The sequence below is a fragment of the Cryptotermes secundus genome, unplaced genomic scaffold (assembly GCF_002891405.2).
Source record: "Cryptotermes secundus unplaced genomic scaffold, Csec_1.0 scaffold1184, whole genome shotgun sequence".
In the NCBI taxonomy this organism is placed as follows: domain Eukaryota; kingdom Metazoa; phylum Arthropoda; class Insecta; order Blattodea; family Kalotermitidae; genus Cryptotermes; species Cryptotermes secundus.
In genome coordinates, this window is record NW_019734331.1 from 1,410,516 (window position 1) to 1,424,500 (window position 13,985).

Genomic DNA, 13,985 nt, shown 5'->3' on the forward strand with positions numbered 1-13,985 from the left:
GCCCAGAATATACACCATATAGGAATAAATGTGACGGTCACGGTAGCCTAGCGGTCTAAGTCATGCACTGTCTTCGCTCGCTCGGAAGCCGGGATCGTGGGTTTGAATCCCACATAAGGCAAGGATGTTTCGTATGTGCATGTGTTTATTCTGTCTTTATGTTGTGGTGTGTTTAGGTAGAGGCCTTGCGACGAGCTGATCATTCGTCCAAGAGTCCTACCGTCTGTAAAATGGCCATGAAACTGAAAATCAGAGGCCATGGCCCAAGGGGGCTGTAGAGCCAGTGAAAAAAAGAAAAGAAAAAAGATATATCTGTGTTTCTAACAGCAATGGTTATGAAGAGTACTATCTTCTGGAATATAACGCCTTGTAGTGTGATGAAAAAACAAACGACGTTTGGAAGAAAATATATCGTATTCATCTTCAGGGTTGAATAATAAGCCGAGAATGAAACCAGCATGAAGCAGGTAGCAAGCAGAGCTCTGTATGGCATTATATCTCAGAATGTAGAACTCTTCATGTATTTTTCTGTCTTTTGGGTGTTAGTGAAATTATGTTTGAAAATTTCTGTAAAATTTTAATATATACGATTTTAAACAAGTACTATATTAAATTTCAAGTGATACTTAATGAGTAATCTGAGAGTAATTTTGTATTCAGTGAATAAAGTTCTCCAAAGAACATTTACATAGTCACAGAATATAAATGTTGTAGTTTTAAATGAAGTGTAAAATTATTTATCATAATGCCTGATGAAAGAAAGAAATTTCTATAATATGATATTCGCTTTTAAACCGTATTCAAAGTACTCTTCCGACACTCTTGGTCTTAATTTATTTTTCCTTCATCTTAGGATATTTGCTGGATATATGTCAACGACGTGGAGTTGGGAGGAGAAAGGACGTGCATGTGTAAATCTCACGGTATTTAAAGAAAATATTAAAACAGTAAAGATAAATAGCTAAAGCGTTTGAATACACATGTTTCATGAAGTTGTTTATAGACTCTTGAAGGTCATAAAATACATTAACTGCATTATAAAGCCATGTGTTGAGATTATGAAAACGTGTGTATGTAACCTGCCAGACAAGTTAGAGGAATAACAAGATGAACAAGCTAGTCATGAAGAAAATGTCGCAGGCAGTGCGATGCCCATTGGGAAGATGAAACTCCTCTCCGATGATGTCAGTGAACAGGTGTTCATAGTCGATTATCATGGAACTTTTCCGTCCCGAAAAATGTGGAGCTAGTTCACACATGTTTCCAATCTTTAACATGGCGTAACAGAGAAAATAATGTAACAGAAGAAGGAGACACAAAGGAAAGAAGAGAGATATGGTGACAGAGAGAGAGAGAGAAACGAAAGTTAACTAGGAAACAGTACAGTCAATCTCTGAATTAGCAATATGTGCTTAGAACACTGGGCCGTGTAACTCTAGTCAGAAGCAAAATGAACACTATTTAATCAGCTTGTCATTTTCTAGGGAATAGTTAATCTACATTCATAAGAAATGGTAATTGTAGATTGGGCCGATCACAGTGGCCGCGCGGTCCAATTCATGAATTGTCTTCGGTCGCTCGGTCGCCGTGATCGTGGGTTCGAATCCCACTAGATGCATGGATCTCTGTATGCGTTTACTTTGTGTTTGTGCTGTTCTGTGTGTAGGTAGCCGCCTTGCGACGGGCTTATCCCCCGTCCAAGGAGTCCTACTGACTGTCTATAGATTATGAAACTGAAAAAGCGGCCAAGATCCAACAGAGGACTTTAGAGCCATAGCTATATAGATAAATAGCGGCCTCCGTAGTCTAGAGGTAACGTTCCCACATGACTCGTGGTACGCGGGTTCAAACCCGACGGAGGTCGTCGAATTTTTAAGGGCGGAAAAATTCAGGGAACAAGTCCTCCGGGAGGGACTTTAAGCTGTGTGTCCCATGTCGTAGCTTTACGGCACGTAAAAGAACCTCATATCCCCCAAATTCCAGGACGTTTCCCGCCCAACAATAGTCTCTAAGGCCTCTGATAGATGGGGGAAGCATTATAGACACCGCCAAGCAAGTGGCCGAACTCGCTTGCTCGGCGGGATTGATGGTACGCACCATTATCGGTAGGGTATAGAGACTGGTAGAATATCATAGAGGGAAGCACAATGGACCAATACTGATCTAAGTGCATGGGGAAACCCACCCTCTCCAATAACTAACTAACTAGATATATACATTCTTAATTGCCAGAGCAGGAAATGGGTTGCGTTATTCATTTTGCGTGGCCCGTGTTAACATTTCAAAATACACGGATGCTGTATGTACCACATGTTTTAACACTAGAAATTCTGCACTTCGGCCCAAAATATATTTGTGTGTTTCATGTGTGTTTCAAGATAGAAGAGTAATTTCCACCCCCCAAAATAACCTTTACGGATTGGTCTGTGTAACAGGGACTGTTGTGTTTTCTGAAAGGAAGGAACTGGCTTCTTACTAATCGATTATCATGTTCCTTCTAACGCAACACAGAAAATGTATAACATTCAATTTGTTTCATTAAAATCACGACATGTATCGACCATTGTGGTAATCATCAGGTGAGTAAAAATGCTTTACAAGTACTCTATTGTATTGACCTGATGATAACCAGATAAAATGGTCGAAACATGTGATTTTAATAAAACAAACCGAATGTCATACCTTCTCTATGTTGCGTTAGTAGGAACATGAGAGTTGATTAGCTCATCACGCAACAGGATGCCTTCCATAAAGAAAAACTGAATTCTTAATTACCGTATAGATGAAATTAATTCTTCAGTAGATTAAGTATTTATTAAGTCTGAAGTTATATCAAGTTTCTGTTTAATTTGTTTTAAATACATGCTGGATTAACTTGATGACAGAATTCGCAGTGTCCACATCGTTATATCTCAAAGTAGCAATAATGTGGCATTTAGAACGTGGCTTCCATTTCAAATTCTGCATAAGCTGGATTAAAGCGCCCGACTTCTGTACGAGTCCGTATGTATGGGCTTGTTAGGAGACCGATACGCGCATTTGGCATGGCTGATAACGAATATAATTTGAGTAATAGCGTCTGGAATACAGTTTTATATAATCCCAGATACTGCTCAGTCATCATTCACATCCAGCCTAGTTAGTACAATCCTACGTCCGCTGGCAGTTGGCTATCAACTTAAAAATGACTGCCATCAAAATGATGTTTCAGATAAGAATGAAGTTGAAATTCACAGACCTACAGGATGGGTAATGGGCAGTTTACTAGTGTCTGTTCATTGTTCCATCTTGAGCACAAAGATCGCAGTAATTTAATCGGGAATATTTTGTAATTCTCGTCCGTAGTTGACCGCATCTGTGGTCAAGTGGTTTAGAGTTCCTGCCTAGAGATCCAGAGGTCCCGGGTTCGATTCCCGGCGGTACCAGATTTTCTGAGAAGTGGTGGGTCTGGATCGGGGTGCACTTAGCCTTGTGAGGATAATTGAGGAGCTATTTCAAGGAAATAGCGGCTCCGGTCTAGAAAACCGAAATTAACGACCGCGGGAATTCGTTGCCCTCACCACGCGACATCCTCTGTCCGCTAAATTTGACACAAACTTCGCCGAAAAGCGGCGGTCGCTCGGTCGGTATAGTTCGCTTGCGGACTACAGGCTACGGAATTTTGTTTTGTTTTCATCCGTAGTTACGGTTTCTACAGACAACCATTAAACTGACGTTATAGACATTGAGAGACATTTTGAGCTTGTAATCTTTTTTTTCTTAACACCCACACTATGAACTTGAAAATGTCTTGAAAGATAACTTTATAGATCGATAGACTAAATGGCTCTGCTGTTTAAGGCTGGGGCCAAACGAGCGCACAAAACGCGTCCGTTGTAACGAACGTCGTGACGTCAGTTGTAGAAATAAACAAGAGAGGCGAATGCTATGCTTTCTTCTGGCTCCATTGCAGACAAAAAAAAACTAGGTACCGCATTCTGCAACTGTGTGGTATCCTCAGCAACGTCCGTCATAAAGTACGTTCTGCTCGACAAATTCCGAGACTGCAATACCAATCGAGAAGTTAGTTTGGTTACTTGTGTTTACGCTGTGATGCTGAATATTCCATTTGCGTGTCACCCGGTGGTAGCATTACTGAGCAGTTTGGTGTGCGTTTGGCGAGCGAGATAATAACTTAAGCCCTTTCGCTGTGTACCATAAAGTTTCTGTATTGCACTAAATTGTAGGTTTTCCACGCAGGCTCGCAGTTTATTGCAGCGGTCCACGCAGAAGGTGTTGTGAGACCCAACTGTGTATAAACCCTGCAAAGCACGAGTAAAAACAAACCGTCGTATGACGTTGAACCATTCAAAATTACGATACCTCGCATAATGCAAGGGAATGTGGGTATTACTGCTATGCGCACCATCTACCGGATAGAGTGTGAACCAATGGAAAAGTTATGTATGAGTGGATTACTTCACGACGCCTCAGAATCGCAAAACTACGGGGCCGTGACGTCGAATTGTAGGGCGATATATAAGTAATGAATGGGAAAGGATCTAGAAGGAAGCAATTATGGCATAATTGAGATACTACTCCGGTATTTTTACTTGAACGGACGTAGGAAGATCACACAAAGCCTGTCAGGAGAGTCGGTGTTCCGACAGGCATTCGAACCCAACACCTCTCATTATCTCTGGAACATACCCCCCTTCATTTTTAATATCAGAAGTGTTCAAAACAGGACCGCCTCTGTGTTCTACTGTTCAGAGTTCCTGGCTACAGATCATGAGGTCTCGGGTTCGATTCCCGGCGCTACCAGATTTTCTGAGAGATAGTGGGTTGGAACGGGATCCACTCAGCCTCGTGAGGATAATTGAGGAGATACTTGAGTGGAAAAGTGGTGGCTCCGGTCTAGGAAACCGAAATTAACGGCCGTGGGGATGTTTTATTGTAGAAAAAAATTATTCTAAATACAAAAGCGGCTTAGGCAATGCCCATCCAGCCTTCTGTAGCACATTCTTGTAAGCATCTTATTCTATAATAGCGGGCACCCCACGATCCTTAATACAGGTCTTAACTTAAATCTGAGAGTATATTGTTAGTAATAAGTACAGTTACTTCTTCTGATTCGTTGCGCTGATCATGCGACATCCTCTATCGGCTAAAGTTGGCACTAACTTCGAGAAGCGGCGGTCGCTCGGTCGGTATAGTTCGCTTGCAGACTAAAGCCACCGAGTTTTTTTTTATTTGACGTGTCGAAAACATTTCTTCGCTTTACACATTTTATTACGTTTCCTGAGAATGGAGTTATCATGCAACTACTGCGTACCTTGAGGTTTAACTGTATAGAAGAAGTGACAATGCGGAAAAATGAAATCTATGTGCAGTTCGTAACGGAATGATACAATATCCAACGAGAGGGAAGATAAGGAGGTCATGGAAGAGACTGGAACCCGGACTAGACGATAGACATAATCCGAAAGCAGAAAAGGAAGAATGTCATAGGTTATTTTATCTTACTGTTCCTTATTAACGTCCATGATATGTATGTATTGGCCGTCTTCTAGTGCACTCAATCGCACATGTCGCTTCANTCCCTATATTTTGTGTATACTGCGTCTTGTGATGTGTCCTTCTTTTTTTGGCTGCGTGCGTTGTATTATAGTAAATGAAGAATATACATTTTAAATAATTTTATAAACGACACATGATGGCGAGCAGTGCAATAGTTTAACGTAAATAACACACCTGAGGATGGCACAGTGATGCCGAAACATATAGTGAAGTGACATGTGAGATTGTGTGCACTAGAAGACGGCCAGTACATACATATCATGGACGAGAATCAGTGCAACAGGTCGCTAAAATACAACATAATGAAAATTTCCTTATTAACTTTTGTAGTTATGTGCCTTATATTGACATATCATTCATGGTGAATCCATATGATCATTAGAAGTGGAACTCGTATTCTACATTATAGTACACTTTCTCTTTTGGCCACTTAGAATGTACACCATCCCAGATTCGAACCCACTTTCTTCGTAATTGTTGAAGCAAAATAATTGTTTGTGTCTGATTTTTTTATTGCTAATGGAGTGGGACTAAGTCCCTTGTACTGCGGCCACTTCTGGCCTATTGTACCAGCCCCAGATGATAGATGAGAGGGATTGTGGAGCATTTGGTGGAATGAAGATTGGCAGGAGAAACCGAAGTACTCGGAGAAAACGTGCCCCAGCGCCACTTTGTCCACCACAAATCCCACTTGACCAGACCCGGGATCGAACCCGGGCGGCCGTGGTGGGAAGCCAGCTACTAACCGCTTGAGTTATGTCGCGGCCATTTTGTATATGAAAGTGTAATAAGATGTCGACTTTTTTCCCCGAACGACATCTGTTGGGTTTTACGTCAGCAAGCTGGCCGTAACAATTCCTCACGACAGTGACATACGTTGTTTTAGATATGGAGGATTTCCTCTCCACTCCTCCTCTATTTCATGCGACTTGGATCCCTTGGAATTTCTTACGATGGTGGGGGGAAAAGAAGGCAGCGTTAAATCGTTTGTGTTATTGCAGTAAGACGGATATAGTATTCTTATGCTTCATAAATTGTTCGCAGCTTCTTTCCCTCTCTTTTTTTGGCGAGGAGGAAAATATGGCCGGGAGATGTAACGAAAATAAAGGCTGTGTAAACTCTAAATTAACATTGTTAACAACCGGAACGAGTGCGTTTCTGCACAGTGGTTTTTCCCCGCAGGCCAGCTAGGATTGGTTGTCGGCGTTGCTGAAGCGGGAAAAGATGTTATCAGCTGAAGCTTCAGCATTACGTACAGTGTTGCAACTTAGATTAAATTTTTCACCCAAAATTATATCAGAAATGTTCTTTTAGACGAACGAAGGCAGTGTTTCACAGGCAGATTTTGTAAATCTTAAATTAATTCGATTTTAATGTCTGATTGCATTGACTTGCCTGCGGTACGACAGAGAGGACTACACATTATGTGTTTATTTTTTATATTTTGTCACTTCATAAGGGTAACTATTGACTGGTTTTTAGATTGGATTTATTGACACTTTATACACTAAACTCGTAAGTACAAGTAATACAGTGCTGTTGCCTCTCTACACTCCTTACAGTTCACCGTTACAAACTCACTAGTTTTCTCATTCTTCACTAGTCGTATCCTGGCAACGGATTTATAACAGTCTCACTCTCACTGCAGCACAAAGGAAGTTTACTTTTCACCCCCTTATTCTTTTCTTTCCATCACTAGAGACTCCATCAATTCTGATTTTAGCTGCCTGTAATCCTCGTTATATAGCCTCAGGGCAAACCCACAGGAAACACCATTCCTTATCTTGTACTTTTTCTACGGGGACATGTTTGTGTAGCCCAGCAACGGGTTGTTAATCAAGAATCTCCTGCCCTAGCAACGGTGTTATCATGTTTGGTCTCCGCGGGAACACGTTTACCGAACCGTTACCTAGCAATAAACTTCTACTCTGACTTCACTATTCCGACTTTCTGACGTCATGTTGCAACTTTACTCGGTATTTAATATTGTAACATGACGTCAGAAAGTCGGAATAGTGAAGTCAGAGTAGAAGTTTATTGCTAGGTAACGGTAAGCGATGGCGCTTCTGAGCTGTATTCGTGGGATGCTCACTTTGATTTAATGATCCCATCACTCGATGCTAGCTAAAACTTATTCTGAAATATTTACAGCGTCGCTAAATAAACCATAAATAAATGGGTTAACGAAATGGAAGAGTCATGTTAGCCTTGCCTGTCTGTTAAGGGCCAGAACTACTAATGTAAATGTACTAGTTCTTCTGACTGTACTATTTTACAATTTAAATATTTGAACCACAGCTTTTAAGCAAGAACATACTTGCTTACTCATTTCAGCATATTTTTTTTGTGTATTACTGATATTTCTTATATATATATATATATATCTCCATAGTCCTAAATTATAGGAAGAATGACGAAATAAAGCGAAGATTCACTCTTTCTAAACTATATCACTCATATATCTGGGGCGAAATGATCGGGTCTTGAACCCAAATCTGCGTAATGGAATCTAATGAGACTACTTGAAACTTTTGGCCTGTAGGAAAAAATAGAATAGTTGTTAAACTTATGAAATTGTTTTGTACTCGTAAACTTTTGATGTTTCAGCGACAGAATACACACACAACGTAATACATCAAACATTAAACGACTGAAATGACTGGGCTGTACATATCTGTCACATTTACATCAAATTTCCATTTGTATATTCATTGAATGACATGACTTGATTCAATTTATTTGTCTCCCGAAATCAACGTTTATATTTGTTTTAAAAATTAAGCACGTACAAGCTAATAATGAACAAGATAGAGTCAGGAAATGACGACATTCGTAGAATTTAGTTCGTAAACCAATTAGATGGATCGATATATCAGGGTTTTGATGGTCCGGTGAAGAGATTAAAGGCTGTCGGGAGCGGAATACTTGCTAATAAAGGAAGTAAAATGGAGTTACTCTTACTACTATGTGTAACACGACACTCAGGTTGGAGTAATGAGGTCGCATTTGGGGGTAGTTTGTTGCCTTGGGAGAGAGATGGGTTGCCCCCTCAGGGATGCGGCAGAGAACGGAGGAAAGTCGTATGCCTTCTAACCTATCGATTTCTCTAAACGGGAAATCGTAACATTATTTCCGAGAGCAGAACAGTTCAGGCTCTTGCGTTTAATCAGTCACACGAGAGAGTTAGAAATTACTAATTCAGATTCATATTCTGTTCTCGGTGAACTTAGGTCTAGATCCTGCTTCACATTGAAGATAGTCGTAATGTAATTATTCATTTATGGTCTCTTAATATAATAATTTAAGATCCTACACTCAATGCCCACTAAGGACCTGTATATTATCCTTACAAGAGAGTTAATTTTAGCAAGGGAAATGAAGAAAACGACGACTCCTTCAATTTCATTTCCTAAATCTTAATTATGAAGCAGGTTAAAATATAATTTGCATTTAGGATGTAATTTTAAAACGCAATGCATAATCCTCATATAAAACATTATATATGTGGACACAGTCTTAGATTAATTTGAGCTTGTGACTTCGCATATCCTTACATCACACCAGAATTCAAGGCCGTTTATTTAGACCATTGTCTTTCTCGTTGACCATCTATCTGTTGCTCTACAGCCCTTGTGGACTTGGTCATGGACTTTTTTTTTTCAGAGTCTTAAACTATACATAGTCGGTAGGACATCTTGGATGTGGGATCAGCCCGTCGCAAGCCGCTACCTACACACAGAACAACACAAACACAATAAACGTACTGAGACATCCACACTTCGAGTGGGATTCAAAACCACGATCCCAACATTCAAGCGGGCGAAGACGGTTCATGCCTTATTCTGTGCGGCCACTGTGATCGGCTCTTCGACAGTCTATCGCAGTGGTTCTCAACCTTTGTCAGACCGCGACCCGGTAAATCCTTTTTTCTACAAGACGAGGACCCGGTATAATTGATGCCAGGGCCCGGAAGTGGGCCGCGGTCCGGCGGTTGAGAAGCACTGGTCTATTGAACAGTGCTATCTCTTATGTTCATTAGAATTTCCGCAGACAGGATAATATATCGTTCAATTTTTATTTTTCTTGTCACCTAAATACCTAGACTACTAATGTTTTCATTCGTATTCTAGAAAGTTCATTAAGCGGCCTCCGTAGTCTAGAGGTAACGTGACTCAAGGTACGCGGGTTCAAACACGGCGGAGGTCGTGGAATTTTTAAGGGCGGAAAATTTCAGGGAACAAGTCCTCCGGGAGGGACTTTAAGCCACGGGTCCCGTGTCATAGCTTTACGGCACGTAAAAGAACCTCATGTCCCAAGGGGACCACTGAGCCAAATTCAGGACATTTCCCTCCCAACAATAGTCTCTAACGCCTCTGGTAGATGGGGGAAGCATCGAGATACCGCTGAGCCAGTAGAGGCCGAACTCGCTGGCTGAGTCGGGACTGATGGCACGCACCAGTACCGGTAGGGAATAGAGACTGGTAGAATATCATAGGGGGACGCACAATGGACCAACAGTTGGTCTAAGTGCATGGGGAAACCCACCCTCTCCAATACAATACAATACAATAATACAATACAATAGACAGTTCATTAGGCATATTCATGTTTCACTACCTTATCACATTCAACGCTACAGAATTCACGTATAAAGTAAATGATCATACGTCACATGCAAAATATTCTTAGTAGCTGTTCCAGAGTCGTTTAAATGCTAGTCAGTGGGAGCAAGATGTTAATATACGACATACGTCATACACACTTATTGCTCACGTGAATGTTAACATTGTTGAACTACAGTTCATTTAAATAATATTACAATATCAGTTTGTACGTCACAGGGAACACTAGAAAGACCAGCCGATTAATGCTGTTCAGGGAGACAGTTTCTGCTGTCCTGGGAATCGTATGAATCCCATTAACGTGCTCTGCGGGTAAAATGCAGATTTTTTTAATGTTAAAATATGTGCTCTATATTGACCACTATGATTTCAGTGTATCTATAGTGAATGGAGCCGAGCCAGGGCAGAGTGTTACTTTATCACATACATGACACAGGTGTAGTGAGATGAACGGACGATATATATACAAACAAACAAACAAAAACAAACTCCGTGGCCTGCAGTCCGTAAGCGAACTATACCGACCGAGCGATCGCCGCTTGCCGGCGAAGTTAGTTCCAACTTTAGCGGATAGAGAGTGTCGTGTTGTCAGAGCAACGGATCTTTACGGCCGTTAATCTCGGTTTTCTAGACCGGAACCGCCATTTCCTTGAAATGGCTCCTCAATTATCAGCACGAGACTGAATGGACCCCGTTCCAGACCCACTACTTCTGAGAAAATCTAGTAGCGCCGGGAATCGAACCCTGACCTCTGGATCTGTAGCCAGGAACTGTGACCACTAGATCACAGAGGCGGCTGTATACATAGTTTAATTAAGTACTGTTGTTTTAATCACCCTTAAACAACTCGGCTATTATTAATGGTAAAACACTAGGAGTTTGAATTCACGAAACAATGAAGATGTCACTGGATTTGGAACAACATCTTTGAAGTTCATTTACTTCCTTCTTCAGAAAGAGAAAAAAAGAATCTTATTCAGCATGAATTACGGAGTGTGGTAATGCATGAATAGACCGAGTTGATATATGACGGCGTTTGAAGAGAGATCTGGTGGTAAGTAAGACAAACACTGAGGTTCGCCTCAGCAAGTGAACCAATAATGGCACCCTGTGTAAACTGGGGCAGGCTTCGCTGTATAGTCTGTGTGCACAATGGGATGTGTAACAATAAGGATGCCTACGAGCGCAAAGCTCCTGCTTTAAAACGCTTACACAACTGTCTTCTCCAGCGAGCACCAGCAACCTTATAAACCTGTCACTGAGACAGAGTTCGTGCTAAATCGTCCAAAGTTCCATTTTAAGTATACACGGCGTCTACTCTGGAAACACGAGAAAAGATTTATTTCAGATCCACTGAACCTGAGCTAAATATATACTCTCTCCCCCCCCTTCAAAATTGTGTTTATTACCGTGTCCACCAGAGCGGTAGCGCAGTTGGTTGAGGCACTATGCTATAAGCTGGAAGGTCGCGAGATCGAATCACGATGACGTCATTTACATAATCCTTCCAGCCGCACTATGGCCCTGGCGTTGACTCGGCTTCTACAGAGGTGAGGAGCGGCAGGCGCGTGAGGCTGACAACCTCACCGCCATCTGTGAGCCATTGTCTAGAGAAAATGTGGGGGCCTCGACGTTTCATAACCCTATGGGCTTTACGGCCTGTTATATGGATAGCTTGACCGCTTCTGTGGTCTAGTGGTCAGACTTCCTGGCTATATATCCAGAGGTCCGGGTTCGATTCCCGGCCCTACCAGATTTTCTGAGAAGTAGTGGGTCTGGAACGGGGTCCACTCAGCCTGGTGGGGATAATTGGTGAGCTATTTCAAGGAAATAGCGGCTCCAGTCAAGAAAACCGAAATTAACGGCCGTGGGGATTCGTTGCGCTGAACACGCGACACCCTCTAACCGCTAAAGTTGGTACTAACTTCTCCGACAAGCGGCGGTCGCTCGGTCGATATAGTTCTCTTGCGGACTAAAGCCACGGAGTTTTTTATATGGATAGCTTTAATATTTTATTGTCAGCAAGGACTTAAAGAGTTTGTGGAATTTTTGCCATTTCCGAAAACAGTATCGTGAAATTAAAATGTGTTTGGGGTTTAGACTGTATCGCACGTGGTTATGATAGGTTGCTTAACTGGGGGCCGTTCATCTCTCAGTACCATTAATTGGGGTCACCCCGCGGTGCCATGTGGTCATTAGGGGTTGTTGATGGATATCGGAGGTGAAGCGACGTTATCAAATGTCAAGCTAGATGCCATGCATCAGTACAGTGGCGCCACGCTGTTGTTACAATTTGCATTATCGCCGCTACGCATCTCTGCACCACAAATCCACGTCAGGCGTTATATTAGTGGTGCCCCCCCCCCCCCATTGTGATCACGATTTGACAGTTGGGTGAATGATGGAATTTTAAGTATTGTGATTGATTTGCACAAGGATGTCTCTATAAATATAAAATATAATATTTTTCCCCCGAGCCACGCCAACTAAAATACCATTTAAACTTGACAAATTTAGCATCAGTTCCACACATGCATATCACAGCACATGTTGAGTAAGTGATAAACGAGATCAAATAACAAATCCATTTTCAGTTTATTGGTTCGTACGATTTTATATAATTTTAATTGCAGTACACAAAATGCTACCCGCAAAGCTTTCTTCCACCCTAATTTTTGTACTTATTATGCTTTCTCTCTCCTTTCCTTGTTCTCCCAGTTTGGAGCCTAGGGCATCCTTGAAACACGTTTCACTTAATTTTTTTTAATCCTAAGACAGTCGGTAGAACTCCTTGGACGGGGGATCAGCCCGTCGCAAGGCCATTACCTACACACAGGACAATACAATCACAGAATAAACACACACAGACATCCATGTTTTGAGTTGGATTTGAACCCACGATCCCAGCGTTCGATCCAGCGAAGACAGTTCATGCCTTAGACCGTGCAGCCATTATGATCGGCTATTATGTCTCTATTTACAGTTAATTTAACAACCCTGTTAATATCACTCCTGTGTAGAAAACCGATTGATTACGTAATTTAATTGGCTAGTTATGCGATATTATGATGATCCTAATTCTGATAGCTTAATGGAAGTATTAATTTATGGTAATGATACGGCATGATAGTGACACTAACCAGGATGATACTATTAATAACTACACAGGGATGTTCGTTATAATTTTGAAGACCATTATGATGATAGCTTAATATTGATCGTGAATGTCCGATTACTATGATAGTTCATATTAGCGATGATTATTATCATGAAGGTTATTTGTTTCTGCGATATGGAGCCTTGTATTATGACATGTTTATTAAAGATTTTCGTCCGAGACGGCAATAAGAATCTATCAGATTACACGGCTTCACGTTTTATAACACTTTAATCTGCATACACGACTGTGAGAATCCCAAACCTCGAAAGATTACCTTGATATTGACTTTCCGGTTGTGGTGTTATATATCTAGAACGTCAATGATATTACTGTCTACATTCTAAATTATTATTATGAAATAAATTTAACTTTATAATTATCGGACGCCGTCATGTTTTGATTTGGGCCTTATCTCTATCGTGCCTTGGTAGGCTGTTGAAATTTCCTGTTTTGCCCCAAAATTTACGTGTGTTTCATGTTACGATATAGAAGCGTCGGAAGGGGAAGTACCGTGCGCGTGGTGTCCAGAAATCGGGACGTCAGGGCGACGAACGTCGCGTGTACTGTACTTCCTGTTGGAGGTGCGGCCATGATAAGAAGTCGGCTGCATGCACTTCTGTGCTGTCTATCTATGACTCTACAGC